The sequence below is a fragment of the Podarcis raffonei genome, chromosome 5 (assembly GCF_027172205.1).
Source record: "Podarcis raffonei isolate rPodRaf1 chromosome 5, rPodRaf1.pri, whole genome shotgun sequence".
Classification (NCBI taxonomy): domain Eukaryota; kingdom Metazoa; phylum Chordata; class Lepidosauria; order Squamata; family Lacertidae; genus Podarcis; species Podarcis raffonei.
Window position 1 is genome coordinate 68,032,949 of NC_070606.1, and position 22,601 is coordinate 68,055,549.

At 39.5% G+C, this 22,601-nt stretch overlaps 1 protein-coding gene across 3 annotated transcripts in view; it reads right to left on the bottom strand.

Moving 5' to 3' along the window:
• The window catches only part of CAB39 (calcium binding protein 39), a 46,932-nt gene that overhangs the window by 22,031 nt on the left and 2,300 nt on the right, over positions 1 to 22,601 (bottom strand). Inside the window, exon 1 of one of the 3 annotated variants that reach the window (XM_053389964.1) lies at positions 5,472 to 5,490. The exons of the other annotated variants lie outside the window; for them this stretch is intronic. The gene's annotated coding sequence lies outside the window, so the exon portion shown is untranslated. Of the gene's footprint in view, positions 1 to 5,471; positions 5,491 to 22,601 lie in introns of those variants that run through there. 3 annotated transcript variants of the gene reach the window in all.

Sequence of the window (22,601 nt, forward strand, 5' to 3'; positions counted from 1 at the left end):
AAATTACTTCATGACTGGACTTCCAGCGTTCTCGATAGGATACAACAGAAAAGCCTGTGCTTAAAAAATGCTGATGGGTTGGTTACTCCTGCCGCAAACAAAAGGACAGTTGAAGCTGACAGAGCAGAGGTCACAATGTCATGACAAAGAATGCCTGTCCCCACCTGACACAAATGAAAATAGCCCACAGTCTGGGTCAGGAAGCAAATCGCTACTGCTCAGTTTACAACAAACGTAAATAAAAACCTTCATTGGAACAATGTGGGGATGGACAGTGAAACTTGGCACAATTCTATGGGCTCACAATTTCAAGCCTGAATATTTCCATCAGTCAGGCCATTCATAGATTTCAGCTGTTCTAACGCCATTATCTACAAATTAGAGCCAGCAGTGGCTTTAATCTGCAAATAACGCAAATATATAACTGGAAACCAGTTAGGCAGTAGAAGCTACAGGTTTTAAAAAAAAGGGCCTGAGAATCGCCACAAACTATGCTTAGTTAGGGGGTGGCTCATGGGCCGGTCAAACGACCTCCGGGGGCTGCTTCCGGCCCATGGGCCTTAGGTTGGTGACCTCTGCTTTAGACATTACAGCACAGTGTGCAAGGAGGCAAGGCTTACTTATGCCTCTATTCTTACTGCATGTTGTAGCATGGGAAAATTGCACATCTCACCTGTGGGAGGCAATGCACATAAACACACACATTTGGAATTTGCAGTTTACAATGGCAGAGGGCTGCTGTTCAAGAAAAGCAAGTGCAAGTCACTCTTGATTTGGGCTCAAGGAACAATGTTATCTTTGGATCTGGGCCATAGCCTACAAATAAACATAGGGTTGTAGCCAATATTAGTCATCTCAAGATAACACCCCTTGAAATTATTGGAACCATATTAGTCATGTTCATTAATTTCAAAGGGCCTACTCCAAGAATGACTTATGTTAGATATAATCCACAAGTTTTGGGTTGCAATTCACAATAATATCACCACTAGTGCTGTCAGTCTGATACATGAAAAACCTAAAGGATATATTTATGCTCAGAATCTTAGAGAAGATGTTAGAATGGCTAATTCTCTACTTAGAGCTGCATGATTTCATTCTTTCTACATCTGATGGCTCAAGGTGTTAGTGATGGCGCTTTTGACATTTTATCACTAAAATAAATGCGCACCCACACACCACCACAACAAAACTGAGTAAAAAACCAAAATAATTTACAAAATGATAAAGGGTATGGAGTTGAGGGAGTTGAGAATGTTTAGCCGGGAAAAGAGTTGAGAGGAGATATGATAGACATTTTCAAGAATCTTAAGGGCTGTCACATGGAAACTGAAGTAAGTTTGTTTTCTCCTGCTCCAGAAGGCGGAACCTGAACCAATGGATTCAATTTACAATAAAGGAGATTCCGACTAAACATCAGGAATAACTTTTGACAGTAAGAGCTGTTAGACAATGGAACAGACTCCCTCAGGAGGTGGTGGGCTCTCCTTCCTTTGAGGTTTTAAAGCAGAGTTTGGATGTCCATCTGTCATGGATGCTTTAGTTGAGATTCCTGCATTGCAGGGGGTTGGACTACATGACCCTCGGAGTCCCTTACAACTCTATAATTCTATGAACACTGAGATAATCAATATGCTTCTGCCATCAATTGGACTATATTTGTTACAAACAGAATAGTAAAATAAAATAAAATAAAAGTATAGATCCACTATTCCCATGTACTACAGTACTTATCTTCCTACAATGCACAGTAAAACTAGTAAATATTTCGGTTGTATCCAAAACTGTCCATGCACAGACTTCTACTCATGCTACAGGGGATCACCTTCCTCTCTTTCTGTCACCCACAATTCCACAAGAACATTTCTGTAGGGTTGATGGGCCCTGCAAAGCACATTTTAGGTGCATACAAATGGTTGCAGAGGAGAAGAGGGAGGTGTCCCAATGCATGAGCCGGTCTGCTTGCACAATGTTGGCTTCCACCCTCTGTCATTAAGGCAATTTAGGCCACCTATAGAAACTAGTTTATAGTACAAATAAGTATAGCAGCAGAAAGAAAATATATAAAAATAAGGTGAAGGACTGTCCCTGTCCTCCTTCTCTCAGAATAGTAAGCGGTTTAGTGTTTTAATTAAAATGCAATTTTTCCAGAGCTGGAGAAATACTTCTATTCCAAGCCGGCTGCCATTATGAATTTCTCAGATATGCATGCTAGGCAACTCCACATGCACTAAACTGGGATGTTTGCAAACGTTTTTCATCTGATAAAGCAGCTGAAAAGATTTCAACTTCAAAAAACTGCTTAGTTCTCTGTAGCTGGAATTGCGAATGACAGGGGGTGTGGGGGGGGGAATAGGGGGAAATACCTATTTAGCAGATTGCTACTACCTTTGCTGCAGGTGGAAAATGCCAAATCATGATCTACGAAGAGATAATGACAAGCAACCCACATCAAGTGATGTCTTATTAGAGACAGGAAACTGTTGACTCAGGTCCTTAAGACTAAACACTGTAAGGACAGTGTGTGTGTGTGTGTGTGTGTGTGTGTGTGTGTGTAGGCAACACGACCATTTTTAGGAACGTGCTAGTCTATCAAAATGCTTCGGTCCCCATCAAATATCTTCCACAGGTGTTGAACTAAATGGTTAAGCTCCCCTTTATATTCTAATGATACGATACAATATCTTTATTGTCATTGTCCCTTGCAGAACAATGAAATTGATAGTCCACAGGGTTCTGCTAAGGTTAGTCATCCTATGAGCTTTGAAAAAGCATAGTTTTTGTCAGGACGTTTAGTCTTAATGGTGGCAGTCTATTGTAACTATCTTTGGGTAAACTCCTGCTAAGGTGGTGCCTGAAAGATGCCCTCCCTGATCCAAAATCACCTTGCAATTTAAAAAATGGAGGGAAGGAACATTCCCTACCATTCCTTTTGTTAAAAAATTATACAGAATGAAACTTCAATTTTTCATCCAATCATATCAAGATGAAAATTCCTCAGCTGCACCACAGGGGAATGGAATACTGCCTGGAACAAGGCCCTTGTTTATCCTCTTAATCCCTGGTTTAGTAAACCAACCTTCAACCACTTCCTGTCTCTTTTCTTGTGTCAATATTCCCTTTCACATTATCTTACTTCTGCCCCAGGGCCTGTTCACATAAAACCTAGGCTCTTATCCAGGAAAAGTACATACTTCTGGAACAATTTAGCATACAGGTCATGAACCCACTAAAAGAGGATTAAAATCATATTATATGAACATCAAATCTTCGATCATGTACTAAATTCCAAAAAAAACAACTAGAAAACAGGTCTGTCCTTCATCCATGTTCTAGCATTTTTTCTTTGACAAGTAGTAAATTGTTTGCACACAACAATGTTTGGGGTGTGATTATATGGAATGCAGGTCAGCACTGACTGATCATCTTGAAAACTAAGAGAAGTTGTGGGGTTTTTAAATAAAAAAGTATTAACCCCTTTGTATTTGAAGTGGCTTTATCATTCATCATTTAGTACATTTATATCATGCCTTTCAAAAGCTCAACAACTTTGGTTGGCCCTGACACATGTTCACCAAATCTGGCCCTCTTTGAAAAAAGTTTAGGCACCCCGATCTAGGTTAACTTATCTTGGGATCCAAGCCAGTATTTAAAAGTACTGTAGTACTTATGTGAAATGCCAACCTACCTGCAGTATTACACTGTCTTTTCTAACAACTCCATGAATAAAAATGAAATGGGTTGAGAGAAAGAATGTTACATAAAATTCACATCTTATAAAAACAGTCATACCAGACAGAAGCCTTGGGATTCCTCAATGTTTGATACACTAAGGATAACAAAATTCAATTAAACATTTGACTTGGGTAAATATTTTCTACTAACCCATAAAAAGCCAAGTCACTGGTTCATGTGACCAAATCTTTGGTCCATGTTTATCACAATACTGGTCTCGACCTGATTTGTTTGTTTTAAAAACTTTGATATGCCTTTTTAAGATTATCTGGTGTAGATAGGCAATTTTAAAATTGTAAAATTTTAAAATTCCATTACATTTAAACAATAAATTGACTTTCCAAAGCACTGTTTGTATTTTGGCATTCTTATTACAAACTAGTTCAACACACATATTGTATCATTACATCTTATTGGCCCTATTGTTGACGTAAATCAAATTACAAAAAGTAAATTGGTTGCCAATGCAAGAACACTATGTCTATTGTCTATCTTCTTGTTGCAAAGCACTCTGAAAACTCCATTACAAGGTGACCTGTAAACCAATCAATAAAATATTTTAAATTTATTTTTAACCTCTGAAATAGTGATTTATCCAATATCTTAAGATTATTGTACATAAACTTGTGGTTGACCTGCAAACCCAAAGTAAAAAGAAAAGAACAGAACTGATATTCAATCCTCAGACGAATAATTACCACATTCAGTCGAGGGGGGAAATGGTAGCACTGATCTAGCTAAAATAGAGTCAATATGACTGACTGCACAGGCTCTCAAAGCTATCCTATCACTAATGGGGCTCTATCTTTTATTCCCCATTTAAGTAGTAACTTTTTCACAATGTCAGCAGAGAAAAATGAGAAGGTAAACAAGTGCTGAGACACTGAAAACTAAAAATGTTCAACAGCTAACTTTAATGCTTAACATAGATTAGCCAGACACAGGGCTTATGCAGCTGTTTCTCTTGTGCTGCTGGAATTTTACACACTGGTATATTTTTATCTACTGACCCATTTTCATCAACCATGTCAGGCATAGTTGTCCTACAATGGTTGTTTATAATGTGGCAAGCTATAGGTACCCAAAGGCAGTTGAACAAAAATGAAATGACATACCCATCTGTAAGGTGGTAGTGAGTTTCACAAACTTAATGGCAATTTCATGGGTAAAATATCAAAACTAAAACTTCTCCTGGGACCATCACCTAGCAGATTCAGGTGGCAAGGGAAAAGTGTTGGAAAAGTGTTCGTCTGCAAAGATTTCCAAAATTAAACACACAAAAAGGTTTGCCTTAGCTCACAGCAGAGCATAAGAACACTGAAAGTTGGGAGTGCCCTCCTAAATGGGTTTCAAAACTGGTTTCATCAAGCATGAAAACAATGTACTTTTCCCTACTTGCATCCAGATGTTAAGTTAGGAAAGAGCAACAGTATGTTAGAGCAACTGAAAAATGTCAACAATCCTGGCCCAGAGACCTTGAAATGTTGAGCACCAAAAGCTTCAGCCACACTTCCAAACAGTATTTTGGACTTAAGAGCAGAACTTCCAGTTTCCATCCCTCCATTGCCCCTGCCTGGTTTTGTTAGAAGAGGGTAAAGCTAGCAGATAGTCATAAAGTCACATAAAGCCATAAATCTGCATAAAGCCACAGAGAGTTCATGTTCAAGCCAATACAGTACTTGAATCAGACACCCTCATTCACATTTCAAAGTTTTGAAGGACAATACTATCCAAACCCTGAATTCATGACTGATCAACTCCAACGGGTAAGTTCTCAAATGAGCAGGGGCTCACAGATTCATGGCTCATTGCTGCAACTGCCCTTTAAGTGTCATCCTGTTGGGGAAGGGGACAATTCCTGAGCTCATGCTGACTTTTCTCACGCAACTCAGTGTGACATCAGCAAACACTCCCCTACCTTATTGTGAGACATGCAGTGTCCTAACTACCAAATATTTTGTCTAAAAAGGCCATTCAAATATTTGTGGATAACTATGAAAGAGCACACAGAAATTTCTTCTTGATAAGATCCTGGATTTTAAAGAATTGTTATAGTTGTACCCAAGGACTTCCACAGTGGAATTGCTACTTGTCCTCTTGGAACAGGAGACCCTACAGTCACTTTCATGCATTATACCCTCCCTGTGTGGAAGTGACAATGTCAGACAGGAGCTACATCACAGGGTGAGCTTACATGTGCAGAGCAGGCTCTATGTACAAACATTATCTCATTGTGTGGTACGGTGGCAGGTGTGATCCTGCTTCTTAATTGTGTGAAGGTGATAGATTTATGTCCCCAACCCAGTCCAAGATTGCTTTTCAAACTCTCCATTTTAAGGCAGCCTGTCATGTTACATGAGGACTGCTACCTGAGAAAGAGAAACCCAAAGAACATTTGACTATGCATAACTACTTGTGCATGTCTTTGAATGCTGTTTACAATTTTTAAAGTTCTGTCACTAGGAGGGCCCCTTTCATCCTTTAAAAAATAGGGATGGGGACCTTGGTCCTCCAAGTGTGTTGCCAACTACAGCTCCCATCATCACTGACCATTAGCTGTGCTGGCTGGGGCTGATGTATACTGGAGTCATAACAATATATGGAGGGCCACAGGCTCTCCATCCCTGCTTAAACGTGTTAGCATGACAGCAATATATTCAAGATTGCCAGCAACAGCCTTGGTGGGATTCAGTACTTTTTTCAGGAATGACTCACCCAGTAATTGGAAGCCAGAGGAGCTAGTGTGATCACAGTGAAGCATGTGATTTAAGCCTTTGCAGGACCATGGCTTTACTGCAGTACATGATAAAGCAACTCGGTTATACTGAAACCTATTATGGCAAGTAATGCCTTTTACTCCCATACAACACTATTTAAATTAGCCCCCAATGAAATATTAGCTCAGAGTAATTTTTTTAATGCAATGGACAATGGCATACTGGAAAAAGGTACTGTTAATCTCAGGAATTGTTGGTGATTGTATTCACAAAACTATGGCATTTGACTGCATAAACCCTACTTTGCAACCCATATTCTAGGTGACAATGAAACAGAAAACTAACTCCCATTCAGCATTGCTAGTTCTAACATTTTTCATTTCTAAACATTTTTACACCTGAAGTGTAAGTATACTGAGTGTGAGTAATTCTTAGTGCTGGGCTAAATTTTAAATAATCTGTCTCCAACTGCTTTATTTTTAGTTCTAAGAATGACATTGTGGGAAGCAACTCCACATTACATTCTATCTAAACAAAATAATACAGTTAAATCTAAACCTAGAATCCTTTCTTCAAGCCCAGTAGAATGGTTAAAAGAAGATTCAAGTAATTATTATAAAATGGAAACACGGCATACAAATAAAGTATCGACAACTAAATCCATGGGAAACTTTAACATAACAATTACTTCCACTTGAGAGCTTCTATTTTCTATACTCTGTAGCATTATTCTTATAATAGTATGTACACAGGATTGTGGCCTCTGTCACATGCTGACAGCCTTTAGGAGCCACAGGTGAGAGCTGAGTGCAGGGTGGGAACCAAAGGTGAAAAACTATCCCAGAAGGAGTACAACGTGTCCCCTAACACCCCATAAACTGGCTAAACCAAGGTGAAGGTTGCAGATGGGTCTCAAACCCTTGGTGAGTTAGGAACTTCCCCTGAATGCGAAGATATAGTGGGTACAATGGTCAAGGATGCAGTTACAGCATGTGCTGTAGAGGGAAATGAGGGGCAGATGGGGCTCGTCAACCTGGAAAGGTAGTCCATCCAGGAGAAGAAAAACTCTGATCCTAAACCTCCGCTGCCTTGAAGGATATCTTCAGGAGAAGAAAAAGCTAAGGAGCAAACCCTACACAAATCTAAGTAGAGTCCCTAAGACAGTTGGATGGTGCCTTGTACACCTCCTTCTGGAACTCCTGCAGCCAACCTGGTGCCAAACGATTGCTCTGCTTTCCTTTGGACCACAGTGAGGCCAAGAGGGGGGGTCTCGTCATCCATACACACTGCCATGGCTTGTGCCCCAAGGAGGTCACTTTGGTGCTACTAACACAGTGGTTTGACTTCACCCTGGAGGCGCTCTCTACTGTCTCTCGAAAAGGACTCAGTATAAATAAGAGAGTACCAGTCCCCATTACACTCCCATTTGGTCATCTGCAAGATCCTGACAAATCCTGCTTCCCCTTGCTGTATGATTTTACAAGAAGCAAGTTCAGGTGCCAAAATTGTTTGATCAACTTTGTTGCCAATATGAACCAATTTGTGTATCTGAAGAAGTGTGCATGCACACAAAAGCTTATACCAAGAACAAACTTAGTTGGTCCCTAAGGTGCTACTGGACAATTTTTTAATTTTTTTATATATTTCATGCCACAAAAGTGTTAAGCTGCAGCTGTGATATGCTATTCCTTCACATAATCAATAGTATATATTCAGGGGACTACAAATGGGCTTGCCACTGGTGAAGTTTTACTTATGGCGAGTTTCATCTCACTCGTATCCAGCCTGGAAAACAGCAAAGACCTCACACTAACTTCATAATGAATCTGTGAACTTGCTGGTTTTCCACCTATCAGCTTAGGACGGGGGCAGAAAGCAGCACTCGCCTCATGGTTGCACTGAGCTGCAGAGGCACTTCAAGCATCCCCCAAACTCACAACTGAGACCCATCATTCCCCTTGGGAGCCACACAAAATTTGTGGACCTTTGTACGTATTTACAGTAAATGACCAGGTGAGGAAATGTGGATTGGCAGCACGTAATGACTGATCACCGAAGTGGTGATCAAAGTTAAAACAAAATGGCACTGCTGAAGAAAACTGCACGCACAACACCACTGAACAAGTACAGCAGCTACTCATCCAGCTTCAAATGTTAAGTTGGCAGATGGCGATGCTGACACAATGATGGTATTCAGTGCCTTTGAGATTGCTAGTCATGGTTATCATGTGGCCATTGTTGGCGAGGATACAGACCCACTTGCATTGTTTTGCATGCAGTTAACACATGCAGGTCCAAAACAAGGAACTTTCCTATTGAAGCCTGAAAGAAACAAAATGCCAGACTGCCATACGTAGCTTTTAATCACAAAAAATAGGAATAGGGAGAAAGTGTTCCCACTCACCGTGTGTGATACAACATCAGGAATGTTCAAATAGGCTAAGAAGGCATCTGAATTACAGAAGACCCAAAGCCATGTGATAAAAATTTTTTACTCACTGATCGCCCCCGCCCCCATGCCATATAAGATGTCGCAGTAGCTGCAAGAATCCTTTATGTTTCATCTGTGCAAAGAAGGTGGAAACCTATGAACCACCAGATGTTGTTGGACTTCAGCTCCCATCAGTCCCAGTCAGCATGGCCGAGGGTCAGGGATGAAGAGAGCTGAAATACAGAAACACCTGGAAGGCCACAGGCTCCCTGTCCCTACTCTATGCAGTGCACAGTGAAGAGTGCTTGAATAAATTCAGAAACTGCCTAACAAGCGACTTCCAATATGTGAAGTTTGAACATAAGAAGTGTCTGCTGGATCAGGCCTAGTGGCCTGTTTAGTCCAGCATTCTGTTCTCACAGTGGTTGATGCAATGCCTACAAAAAGCCTACAAGCAGGACCTGAGTGCAAAAGAACTCTCCCCTCAGTGGTTTTCAACAACTGGTGTTCAGAAGCATGCTGCCTCCCAACAGTAAACAAGAAATATCCATCTTTGACATGAGAATCCTACCACAACTCCTGATAACTGCACAGCACATATTCAGGGTTCGTCTTCAAGTGCAGCTGTAATCTGTGGTGACTCTGCAACCAAGCTAGTGGAAATGCAAGTTAACACTACTCCTGCCAACACATAAACCAGATGCTTCCAAGAAGTTCTGCTCTCAAATAAGGTAGCTCTGGGTATACTTCCCACATGTACCATAGCCTGTGGTTGTCATAAAGCATACCTACCTGATATTCTCATCAGGAAGTGTGAACTGATGTGGCACCTGTCATGCAGGAATGCAAATAATGCAAAGACTGGTGACTAACAACCATAGCTGCATTCAGCCAACTAATCTAGACTATGACAAGATCACTTTGACCTTGCTAGAAGTTACAGAGCCATAATTTTCTACATCAAATGATAGCCTAACCCTCATTTGATGGCATCAAATTTATGTGCTGGGCACAGAACAAAATTGGCCATTTGAACAGTGGAAAGATAACCATATATCAAAGATTATATTGTTTAGGACATAGTTATTTATGTAATAAAATCTGCCATTTATGAATTACCATCTTTTGTATTGAATCTGCTTTGGCTTTTATAGCATTTGAAGTTAGAGCAGCTTCTAGTCTACTTTTACTTGACCAGTGAATATGACATTTCAGAACAGAAAAAAACATGTATGAACTAAGGATCTAACAAATACATGACATAAATGTAATATCATGGGCATAATGGTGGAAGCACCATTCAGATTTAATGGGATTTTAGTATGATAAGAACATTTTGTGACATATATGTTAAGTCATCAGCTGTATAAAAATTACGTGCATAATCTGACCCAAAGTTTGACAGGTCTATTGTACTATTATGACTCAATATCTTATCACGGCTTCTCCCATATGTTTTTCAATCTTCACAAAATGGTATACACATTCATATGATCTTATCAAATTCTTCACACAACAAATTAAAAGCAGACTGCCAACTGCAAGTTTCAAACTCAGTATCTTAATTGGCTCAAAATTTAAACTGAATGAAACTGTAGAAAACAGTATTTTAAAGTAATCCAATAACTAATACTTAAAGGACAACTAAATTGAAATACATAATATACTGATTATATTGGCCTTGGTATGGCCAAAAAAATCTCTTCAAAAAGCATTACTAGATAGTAGCTTGAGAGCTGTAGACCTACTTCAAAATGTGAAGTTGAAAACTATGAACAAATCACAAATATGGATTAACTTTTAATGTCTCAAACTTGTCTGAACTACCAAGATCTTGCAGTGGTACATTAAGAAGCTGTCCATAAGATGGTGGTTCTCTGGAATTCTTTCCCTAAGGAACTATACCATGTCAAGCTCTCCTTGGGTTCTGAATGCAAGTAAAAATAATTTCTCAGGTTTAAACACTAATTCACAGTGCAAGTCTACTCAGAAGTAAGCAGCATTAAGTTCACTATGACTTACTCCTAGTAAGCATACATAGTGCAGTGAACTAGATGATCACATTCTAATCTAGAGCAAATGGGGGTGTTAAACTTCTTAATTATACATGTGTATTTCAGTAGGTTGCGTTTAGTACTTCAACCACCACAGAGTAAAAAATAGCTCTGAGAGGCAGGCTATCAAAAAAAAGATGTTTGCTTCTTTTTTACTTAAGAACTAAGGAATCAGACATGAATGCTCCAGCACAAATTGCAACCAAACCATTACTGCTAGAACCAGTTGTGGAATAATCATTAATCATTTAACCAGGCCATTGACAAATCTGAGTTTGTTTCTACTGAAAGAAGTTAACTGATAGATACTGGTCCTTTCTTTGGTTGAAGAGTAGTCCCAATGACAGATATAGCCCATTCTAACTGTAAGGAGAGTTCAGATCGGCCTCTGGGTACCTTGCTACCTCGTGCCCAGGTCCAAACTCGTTTTACTAGCTAAAAAGACCAACCAGCAGAAATGTTCACAAATATTCCTTTGCACTGGACATGGACTAGGAAACATTTACTGAAATATTACATGCTTTTCGGTTTTGTTTTTTGGTGATGGAATTGCAAGCAGGTGCAATTCACTGATAACTTGCAAGTTCTTCCAGTTACACAACATTTCTAACTAATCTGAGAGACTGACCTTGCTTAGGTAGGAGCAAAATGGGGATTGGTGCCAATAAAAAAGGAGAATCTGAAAATCAGGGGAAAATGGGTACTCAAGAACAGAACAAAGCTTAGAACTGTTAGGATCACTTCACAGCCTTATTTTTATTCTTTTTGTCCCCCCCCCCCCACTTCCCTTATCACCTAAAATAATTTTTTACATCTCTCTTCCTGCCCCGCCTCTGTTCCCACGTGACACGTAAGCTGTCCTCACTTGGGAAACCTGTATATCTCACAACAGGGAGTGATGCAAAAGTTCTATTTTGGATGATACAGTCAAGCATCAGGAACAGAAAGCATGAGACACTAGTCCAAAGGAACTCAGAAATACAGAACTGCAAGATCACAGAACTGGAATGCGCCACAAGGTGAACTGTAACTTAAGGCATAGAGTCCTTTTTTATCTTTCCCCAAGGGCAAAAGGGACTGTACCACTTCTGCATAAAGTGGCAGCTGAGAAAAGAATGCTCCTGCCACATGCACCTAAGCTTGTGCATCTTGATTTATTTATAGCAAAACAACAAAAACACATAGTAAAATGGCAGAATTAATCTTAAAAGGAGAACTAGTAACATGATGCGATAAAAACTTATGTTGCCTATAACAATTTATATTTGCATTCTCATCCAGCAAACATCAGAAGCAAAATGTGCGCCCCTGTGTGTGTCTTTAAAAAAGGCTTCTTTCTAACAAAATAAATAACACCTGCATTTACTAATATTGTATAGCGTGTTGCCGCTTTGTTTTTGCCACTGCTACTGTTGCAGAAGCCTTGGCATTTGGAATCCATATTTACAAATACAGTGGTACCTCAGTTTAAGAACAGCCCTGTTTACGAATGATTCGGGTTACAAACTTCCACAAAACCGGAGGCTTACCTCGGTCTACAAACTTTACCTCGGTCTAAGAACAGAAACCTTACAGTGGAAGGGCACTGGCAGTGGGAGGCCTCATTAGGGAAAGCGCACCTGAATGGTTTCGGTTTAAGAACGGACTTCTGGAACAGAGTAAGATCATAAACCGAGGTACCACTGTAAAGCAATCTCCTCTATGCTTTTCAACTCACCTATCCTTCAAAATCTTCCAAATCTCCAGCTGTTTTTGGAGTAGCAGGTGGTGTGCTAAGCAAAGTATTATAAGGTACAAGCACAGAATACCAGCTTTGGAAGGTTATTTTTTGATCTAGAAAAAAATGTATGCATAAGAGATGTACGTAAATGAGACTACTGTACTTTACAGAGTCCTTAGCAAACAACAAGCAACAATTTGGATCCTGAACCAGTAACAGACTACTTTCATTTTGTTTGATATATCAGATTTACAGTCTGGGAAAGGGATTAGACCTGGCACAGCCAATTAATGCTCAAGTGGCAGCTACGGTCATGACTTATTCTATCAGTTTCATCTGATAAGAAGGGATGTGGCCAGTTTACCAACTACCACCCATACATGTGTAACCTTAGAAGCTGAGTGTATTCTATGCGGGGCTGTCATCCTGTTCAGAAGCTTCAACATGCCCAAGGTAAGGACAATCAACACAGTCAGCTCCAGCCTGTAAAAGCCATTCACTTTCTTTGTCTGTGGCATGCAAGAATCAACTCTAGGCAACTCAGGAAGCTTTTGTAAATTAAGTTTCTCTCCCCCCTACCCACCCCACCACTGATATGATACAGACAAGCAGCACAAGCATATATTGGCAGACAAGGAAGTAATCTGTGGGATAATGACATTTGCAGTACAGCATTCAACTTACGGAAATTACATGTGCCAATTTGGTTCCCAGCACTATTCAAGGAACTAGCTCTGATCTTTCAAATGCTGGATAGCATAGGTCTCACTCAGTAAGATCAAAAGCAAGGGGGATCTAGAAGATCCAGTCAGGTGAACTCAAGGTGTGTTACGCGGTGTGTGGTAATTTCTGAATGAAAAATTCTACAGCCTTTTTATGAATCATCATGAGGCACATTCTTATAAATATACATATTTTATCCCTGCCATCCTACACACTTGCAATTTGGGTAACCAGCACCCATTACACAGCTGGAAGAGGTGTGCAGAGGCCGCAGAAAGAACTGTGCGCTGAGGGAGCCCTTTCGGACATTCGTCCTTCTGGGAAACACTTTAAGGCCAATGTAGCCTGGAACTGGGTGTTTGAAATGAAGCTGGTTTGACTGCTGAACGAGACATGGCAGGGGGCAGTCTAAGGAAGCTTCTTCAGGTATCTGCCTATAAAAGTAAGTCCTGCCATGGGTGGCACATCACCACCTCCAAAGAGTCATCCCTCGGAGGAGTAATGGGGCCAGGGATGCCAACCCCTCTCAATTTATAACCACCATGATGAGGCTCAACCCTAGGGTGAGAGACTACTACTATTAGTATTTTTTAATTTATTGCCCACCATTTACACCAAGGTCCAAGGGCAGATTTAAAGCACAACATTAAAAACAGTTTAAAACAACTTATAATTACAGAGGATCCTAAAAACATACACTTTAAGTGTCAAAAGCCAGGCAAAAAGGTGCATCTTCAGCATTCACCAGAAGTTGCATAATGAAGGTACCAGATGCCTGGGCCAACACAAATTAACACCTGACAGTTGTTCACTTGGAAGAAAAAGCAAAGATGCACTTGGCCAATGAAGGTTAAGCATTCACATTACTAATCAATTGTAGAAAGTGCACATTAAAAAAAATCATTCTAGCTTTGAAATGGGATTCTTCTATAATAATGACTACTCAAGTTATCCCATTCACAGGAAAAAGCATTCCAGAGTCCCCAAATAATAGAATTAATGGTCTAACACTTACTGTCTTCAATTCCCAAAATCCCTTTTAGAATATATTAGTAAAACTGCCTCAATAAAATTAGAAATTGAACTCCCCTGGGGCAGAAAAAATGGAATGTTATCTAGAAATTGAAATACTTTGCAAGCTCCTAAGACATTCTTCCAACCCTATTAACTACAGAGAAGAGGCAGTTTCCCACTGACATGCCTGATATCAGAAATATTGTGGAAAGGAAGTACAAGATGTAGTTTCATAATAATTTGAATTCTCCCAAGTGGTTATTGTGTAACGGCAAAGGAAACAGAACTTAAAACAAACAAGAAAAATGAGTTAGTTTTTTGGTTTGTTTTCTTTCAGATTATGGATGTGCCATGAAGATCTAATGGAGCTACACGTCAGGGTTGGGGAGGGATGCAAGAAGAAAAGTTTCCTTGTAACTGCTGAGGTCAGAGTCCAACTAAATAGGTAAATGCAAATTGATCTTTCTCTGCGTTCAGGGAGCAAAAGGACAACTTGGGAGTCTTTGGTGCCAAAGAAGATGCCACAAATTCCACATTGTTTCAAGTATTTGTTATTTTTAAAAGTCTATGTGCCAGAATTAGACAGGTTGCTTCAAAAGTACCCCCTGTCGCTGAGTTACACAGTGCATCTTTCAAGTTTTGGACATGAGGCAGAATTTCTCAGCTTCCTTAGACATCCTGGAGCCAGATGTCTAAACTGCAAACACTGCTCATTTCAAAGCAAAGAAATACACACTGCCATCCCAACAACACACCACTGCTTTAGTTATGTCACACTGCCTTATAATTCAGCATTTTTCTCACTACCTATGGCAAACAATTGACTCTAGGCTACAGGTGTATCTACACTGATATCACAATTACTGACACCATAAATTAAGCCATTGTCATGTGTGTTACAGAAGTGCTGACATCCTCACTGTGGCTCCACTGCCACCCATGCTTAACAGGCACCTTCAACAGCCCCTCAGGAGGGGAGTAGGTAACAACGTTGTTGTTGTTGTTGTTGTTGTTGTTGTTGTTGTTGTTGTTGTTATCTGTCTGGAATGTAACAGCAGAAGAATAGATACAGGCGAGCAGAGCAATTGATGGACAATAGCTCCAAGTCTGTTGCCAAGCTGAATACTATAGCCGTTAGTGTTCAGTATTCAGAACTACTATATTATCAATATCCAAGCCAACCAACACATTAGAGAAGTTGCTCAAATGGCTCATAACAGAATCATATGGTACAACTCAGGATCACTCAGACATGTAACCAACCACAGGGCAGTTTTCCTGACTGGACAAACTGGCATTCCACTACACTGGCCATACAGGCTTTCAGTGGCACTATATACAGAAATACTAGTGCAAAATGTAAAGATGGATCAAAACACAATATCCACTGGGGGGTGGTTCTTTAAAAATATTACATTCTGAAGCAAAATATGTGGCCCTCCAGACTACAGCTTCCATCAGCTCCAGGTAGCATGGCCAATGGCTGGAGATAATGGGTCCAAAGGTTCTCCATTTCTGTTAAGATTTGTGTACAGTGGACGCTTGGGTTGCAAACGTGATCCGTGCGGGAGGCACGCTCGCAACCTGCAGCGCCGTGTCTGCGCATGTGCGGGTCGCAATTCAGCACTTCTGCGCATAGTGCGATTTAGCGCTTCTCCGCATGCACGAGCACCGAAACCCGGAAGTAACCCATTCCGGCACTTCCTGGTTCGGAGCGGTGTGCAACCCGAAAACGTGCAACCTGAAGCGCCTGTAACCCAAGGTATGACTGTATTTCAAAGGACAATCCCTGTCAGCCCAGAAAGTAAGTCCTATTGAACTTATTATTGGGGTAGGATTGCAGCCTGAATCTCTTCACTCATCCCAGTCTCTCTCTGATAATCTACCTCGTTTCTTAAAAGACCTGTACAGCATCAAAGACACACAAGAGAGATTCTTTATTACGGTATGATACAGTGCTCTAACAGCAGCAAAATAATGTGGATGTATGTCATATGACACAAAGAATGGATGACCAACCTGCAGGACAAGTAGCACAGGCAAGACCAAGTTTGTGACACTCAGAGATAAGGAGGGCCCTTGGGCTTGGCTATGTTGTGCTGCTGCCATTCCACAGTCTAATAATCTACAGAGAAAAAGTCACTTGTGACTAGAGACAGTATCAACCATGTAATTACCAGGTTCAAATTATGAATTTTCCCAGGTTCAGGTGCAAGATAAATTGATGTTGTTTTGCTAAGAAATTTTTCTGCAGTTCAGAATGGAAGGTTCTGCACATGTGCAGAGTGCTTCTTAAGTCTTTTTTTTAAAAAAAGTGTAGCAGCCTTAAGAATCAGTTAAGAACTCTTGGGGAAAGGAATCCCCTCTACTCCTCCCCCAGTAGTTCTAAAACATACCTGCATTAGTGATGCAATGCTTAATAGATTAATCTGTAAGATTATTCAAAGGTCTTTCAATAGACTAAAAAAGTACTTCTGATTAACAAGGCTGAATATCAGATGATGCCTCCTACAACTCCATTATTTCTGACCTCAGATATGTTTTACTCTTGTGCAAGTTTAATCAATAAATAGGCTGAAACCCATAAGATTAAGTCGTTAAATTTCTTTAATTTGGGCACAGCCCAAATCTATACATTTGTTTTCAACATCAATTACTTTTCCTCCTGGAAAGAGTAAGTTAAATTACCACATATTTTGCTTTTCATGGTGCAATATATACTTTTCTATTACAACTTTTTAGCAATGTCTAAAGACTGAAAAGGCCCTTTTTATGCAGAGTATTCCTGTGCATATTAGCTCAGAAGTAAATCGCAGTGGAGTTTACTCCTCAGAAACTATGCTTAGTATTGCAGTCTTAGCTAGTTTATTTACAGCCCAAGTACTTTTAATGTTACATATGTTTTTGTTAAAATTATGCAGTAGGTTAATCTGCTTCCTCACATTTTAAAGCTGAAGTAGGGTATGACTGGTATGAGCGAAAATTACATCTTGATGCCTCCAAAATAGATCACATATGTTTGAGAAAGTGCTGTAGTTATTTCTGTATGAACTAGTTGGCTGCTCCCCTTTGGGCTTAATTCTGAATCTGTTCATTTATACAACATTGGGGGACTGATTTAAGCTAGCAATATAAATCAAGATTTAAATCACCAAGTGGAAAACCTCAGCTTAAAATGTTGATGTTGGTCCAGCATTCTATTTATACTTCAGTAATGATAATAAAGAACATTGATTTACAAGTTAAATAGGACCTCTGCACTATATTTTGTTCATATTTGCTAACTAGGAGGGCACACCAACTATATACACATCTGTGAAATATTTCATTTATCGTGCATTTTAGCTTTTTAATAACTGATGCATAGCACCAAAGCCCTAGAATATTATGTATTGGTGTGTGTGCCTCTGCATGGCCCCATAGTTAAGTGATCTAAAATGGGCCACTAGATCACATGCTCTTTTCCCCCGTTCCTCCTCCAGCAAAGAAAAGAAAAACATTTCCATGCCCTTACAGCAACATTAACTTTGGTTAATTCTAACCAGATTCCCTCTTAAATGATCAGGATTTGCTTACCAGCTTCAATCTTTGGTTTCAGATCTAGTCAGTATTAACCTAATCCAGAGAAGTATTATCCTAATCCAGAGAAGTATCGGCCAGCTAGGGAGGGTAAAAGAGGAAACCTATTCCCAATAACTGTCAATAACAGCCAGTCCAATCAAAAAAACAATTAAGATTTATGGGGCTGCATAATTTTAGTCTAGACATGACACTGAGTAGTTGAGAGATTCTTCTGACAGCATTTAAATGTAGAGAATAGTCTTTTCTTTGCCTGATAATGCTCATGAGATGCAACATATTTCGATGAACTGATATACTGGCAACGTGGCAATGCGCAGTCACATTCTTTGAAGGCGTGAAAAATGGGAGTTGCCTGTACTAAAATTATATTCATATCACAATGCATAAAACTAGCTTTAAAATAATGTACTACAAGTCATGGAACAAAAATTTAAACATAAGGATTTAAAAGAGAAAGTAAATATGTATATTTGCATTGTAAAATGTAATTCAATTCACATGTCCCCTGTAACACACTATTAATTACTGAATGGCAATGTGCTGAAATTCAGAGCACCTCAGCCAGCCTTTGGCACCCACAGAATGTAAGTTATGTGCCTCTATGACAGCAAAAACATAGCTTACTCCTGATATATTTATAATAGCATCATATGCAAATGGGAATCTATCCTGCTTTGCTCTGTCCCATTTTAATCGTTCACAAAGGGCTGGACTCACATAGTTGGCTGTAATTTGAATTGTTTCCAGTCTTAACCGACAGCACCCATATTAGTTTTTATGGATACTGCTGGAACTGTGGCAAAGTCCCATCCTTTTGCTCTTATTACACAGGACACATCTGTTAGCTACTACAACATAGCACTACTAGTCCCAAACTTACATTACTGCATTGACTCTGAGGTTCAGATTGTAAAACAGCCTTAAATGTGCTTACTCAAACGTTTCAATAAGCACATCCAGGACTGAAATGCCAAAATTCAGTAATATCCTAAGGGCTGATTGCATAAAAGAGCAACTATTTTGTTAGCACCTAATGAATGGTGGTTTCAAACTTCCAGATATACCCCCTCCATATATTTAATACCATCCCTTGGCTCTTACAGAGTGGCTTTCCAGAAGATGCAGGTGAGCAATTCTTAGGCTCCAACCTATGAATTTTAAAAAATTAAATAACTTGCCATTTCCAACTCAACTTCCTATATTCTTTTTCACATTCCGCTTTTATTGTGGTATAAATGCCAGCCTCTTTCCCACTCAAGGGAAATTTATTTTTATTAATAAATTTAAGCATGCTGCACGTGCAGCACATTAATCTACCCACACCCTCATCCATTCTGGTGCAACAACAAGATTATACAAGGTCAAACACTGAGTTTGAAATCTAATTAGAGAGGAACTTTTCAAAACTGTTCTGTTTGAGGACATGCCCCAAGGAATTCAGAGGCAATTTTAAACTTTGCATGCACATCTGCGTTTTACAGTTATAAACCAGAGAGCAACAATAGTATGGCACACCTTGCATCAGCCAGCTCTATGCAATCAAGTAAGATATTCTACTGCCAAGCTTAAAATCTCCTTCTAGGAGATTGGGGGTCACAATGGATGTTTTAAATGAAATTACTAAAAGGAGTGAGTGGTGCTATTCATAGTAAGACTGTCTTAAAATTATTTAAGGATGGTTAGGGAAACTGGCAACTATATCCTAAACATTTGCACTGGTGTGTCTGCCTGTAACTTCATACTCTGCAGCCTAGTGCTAGGGCTGCACTTGCCATATTGTATTCAACACGCTTATTTATAGATGCAGCAAATGTTGCCCGATTCTAAGAAGGAGCAGCTTAAGTATCTTAAGTAGTTGTGAAAAATAGCAAGGAGTGAATTCATTACTAACTACTTAAGACAGCTTTATTTATTCTGCAATTATTTCCTGAACAAAAGATGTGTGCTGTTTTTAAAATAAGTTCTAAATGTTGCTATCTTTGATTTTCTTTTTAAAGCTCCCCCCCTTTAAAAGACAAATCAAAGAATTACTGCACAGCAGCAGGTTGTTTCTGGCTCTTCTACAATTATTAATCTTGTTACAACACTAACAAGTGGGAACATAAGCAAAGAAGAAAACGCACACACATACAACTCAGGACAGCTATTTTCTGGGAAAATTCCTGAGAGGTATCAGTGTTCAGATACGGGAGCAAAAACAGTCTTGTGACACTGCATCATATGTTATCTGATCCAATGCCACAATGAATCTGTTAGGGTAGGACAGGCATAGGCAAACTCGGCCCTCCAGATGTTTTGAGACTACAATTCCCATCATCCCCGACCACTGGTCCTGTTAGCTAGGGATGGTGGGAGTTGTAGTCCCAAAACATCTGGAGAGCTGAGTTTGCTTATGCCTGGGGTAGGACATGGCCATCCAGGTATCTTGCATATGTTTTGAACTACAACTCCCATCAGTCTTAGCCAGCAGATCCATACTGGATGGGGCTAGTAAAAGTTGCAGTTCAAAACATCTGCAAGGCACCAAGTTCTTCAATACTGTTTTAGAGTGACAGCCAACGTTCAATAAGCAAACTAGTGCTCATGAAACAAAATTCCCTCTTTGCTTTCGAGACCCTCCCCATATCTGCTCCAGTGAGTCCCCTAAGAGTAGATGGGGGTGGGAACTGCAGGAAAGTGAGGAAGTCCTGCACCAGCAGAAGTCCATTTTGGTTGCGGGCAGCTAACATAGGATGCGACTATTAAGTCTTCAAAGTGCCACAATCCTGAGTGGTGATGTTCTCTTCATCAGTGCTAGAAATGAGCCAGGATAATTTTGCACCTGGGTTACTGACCACTTGTGACCAAATGAAGATGCCTGAGCGCCAGGATGGCGCCTGACACCACCACCTGGATATGCATGCCTGGGGATCATTGGACCTTGACTGTTTTCACACACTAATACCACATCCTATAGAATTCTATCGGTTATATTTTTATCTGCACAATCAGAATGAATTTCAGGAACAAAAAAGTCATATTGAAAAATACAACTTTAGAGCTGCCTTGCCCCCAAATGGCAACTAGACATTCCATGTTGGCAAATGTAGCCTTTATTTAAGGAGCCTTTTAGTGCCTAGCTTATATACAGTACCTGAGTTTATAACACTGCTTTGGTTGAAGGAAAGTTGATCATACAATCTTAACCATACTGGTATCTCTCTCTGTTGAAAAATGTGATTTGTGTTTCCCTACCATGCCACAAAACCTAAAGTAATGAACCATCATTACTAATACCTGCAGCAGTAGCATGTACTCTCAACATCAATGAGATCTAGTTTCAATGTGACTTGAAATTAGAATTGATTTGTCACAGGACTTGAATCTTCCAGAGCCCTTGAGCAAGTTTATAATGTCATACAAAATCAAACCTTACTACTCCTTTTAATCAGTAATAATGTTTGAATCATGAATAAGCTTGTGAGGATGCTACTAGGATTCTTAAAGAACTAAAACAGAAATTATTACAGTCAGTTTAGAGGTAAAGCAATAGTTTTATTAGCACAATTTAATAGGGACCCAACATTAAAAATGTAAGCCATTTTATAATGTGAAAAATAACTGCCTTTCCACTTTCAATGAAACATATTAGGAATCTAGACATTTCAGAGGTGGGGCATTCTTGACATAACTTCACAGAAGGTGTCGCCCTGGGTTTGAAAGTGATAATAAGAAAAACACTCTTAAGAAACCATATTTTCATGTAACACAGGAATAACCAATGAACATATAGGTTAAACTTCTTTTGAACAAAGCACAACATTTAACTGTTGTTCACTGTATAATTTGTGTATATTGGAAAACAGACATGTACAGAAACAGAACAAATAATGGTTGAGTTCCAAAGGCTATCCCCTTCTAGTGTCAGCCATTCATATCCCCTGAAAAGTTGCACCAAAAGGTCATCAGATTATCCAGAACAGCTTTCCATGAGGCTAGAAGGGTGTACACATAGGGATCTACAGATCCTAGCCAATGTTAAAGGAACATAATGTTGAGTGTTTTTCATTTCCACTTAGCAAATTTGAGAACTTACTGAACACACCAGACATACATCACTTTAACATTTCAGGATCTGTACTCAAATACCACAATTACATCATCATCATCATTATTATCACTATTGGGAAACAATACAACTAGAGATGCAAAATACTATGCCAATTGACCCATTTATAATATAATCACTTTGTGTCATAGGAGAAACAGCTACTTGTTCTGCCAGACAAACAGTAAAAAATTTTTATTGACAAAATTCATCTTCAATAATAACAAGCAACTGTTATGTGGTTCTGCTATAATTTGCAAAGTTACTATCCTACGGATTCGCCCGAATCTTGCTGAAGTCAAAGAAAGTTAAGCACCTAACTCTGTGCAGAAATGGAACCCATAAATGTAACACTTAGGAGCCTATATTCCAAAGCTACAATATTACATTGTGTTCTTCCCAAAGACTGACAACATGAACCTCAACCAAGTATAAAAGATGTTCCTGATAAAATTATTTCAGCAGAGTCAAATTTAAGGCTACTATTCTCAACAGCTGCTATGGACAACTTAATAGGACTGTGTTAAAAAACAGGTGG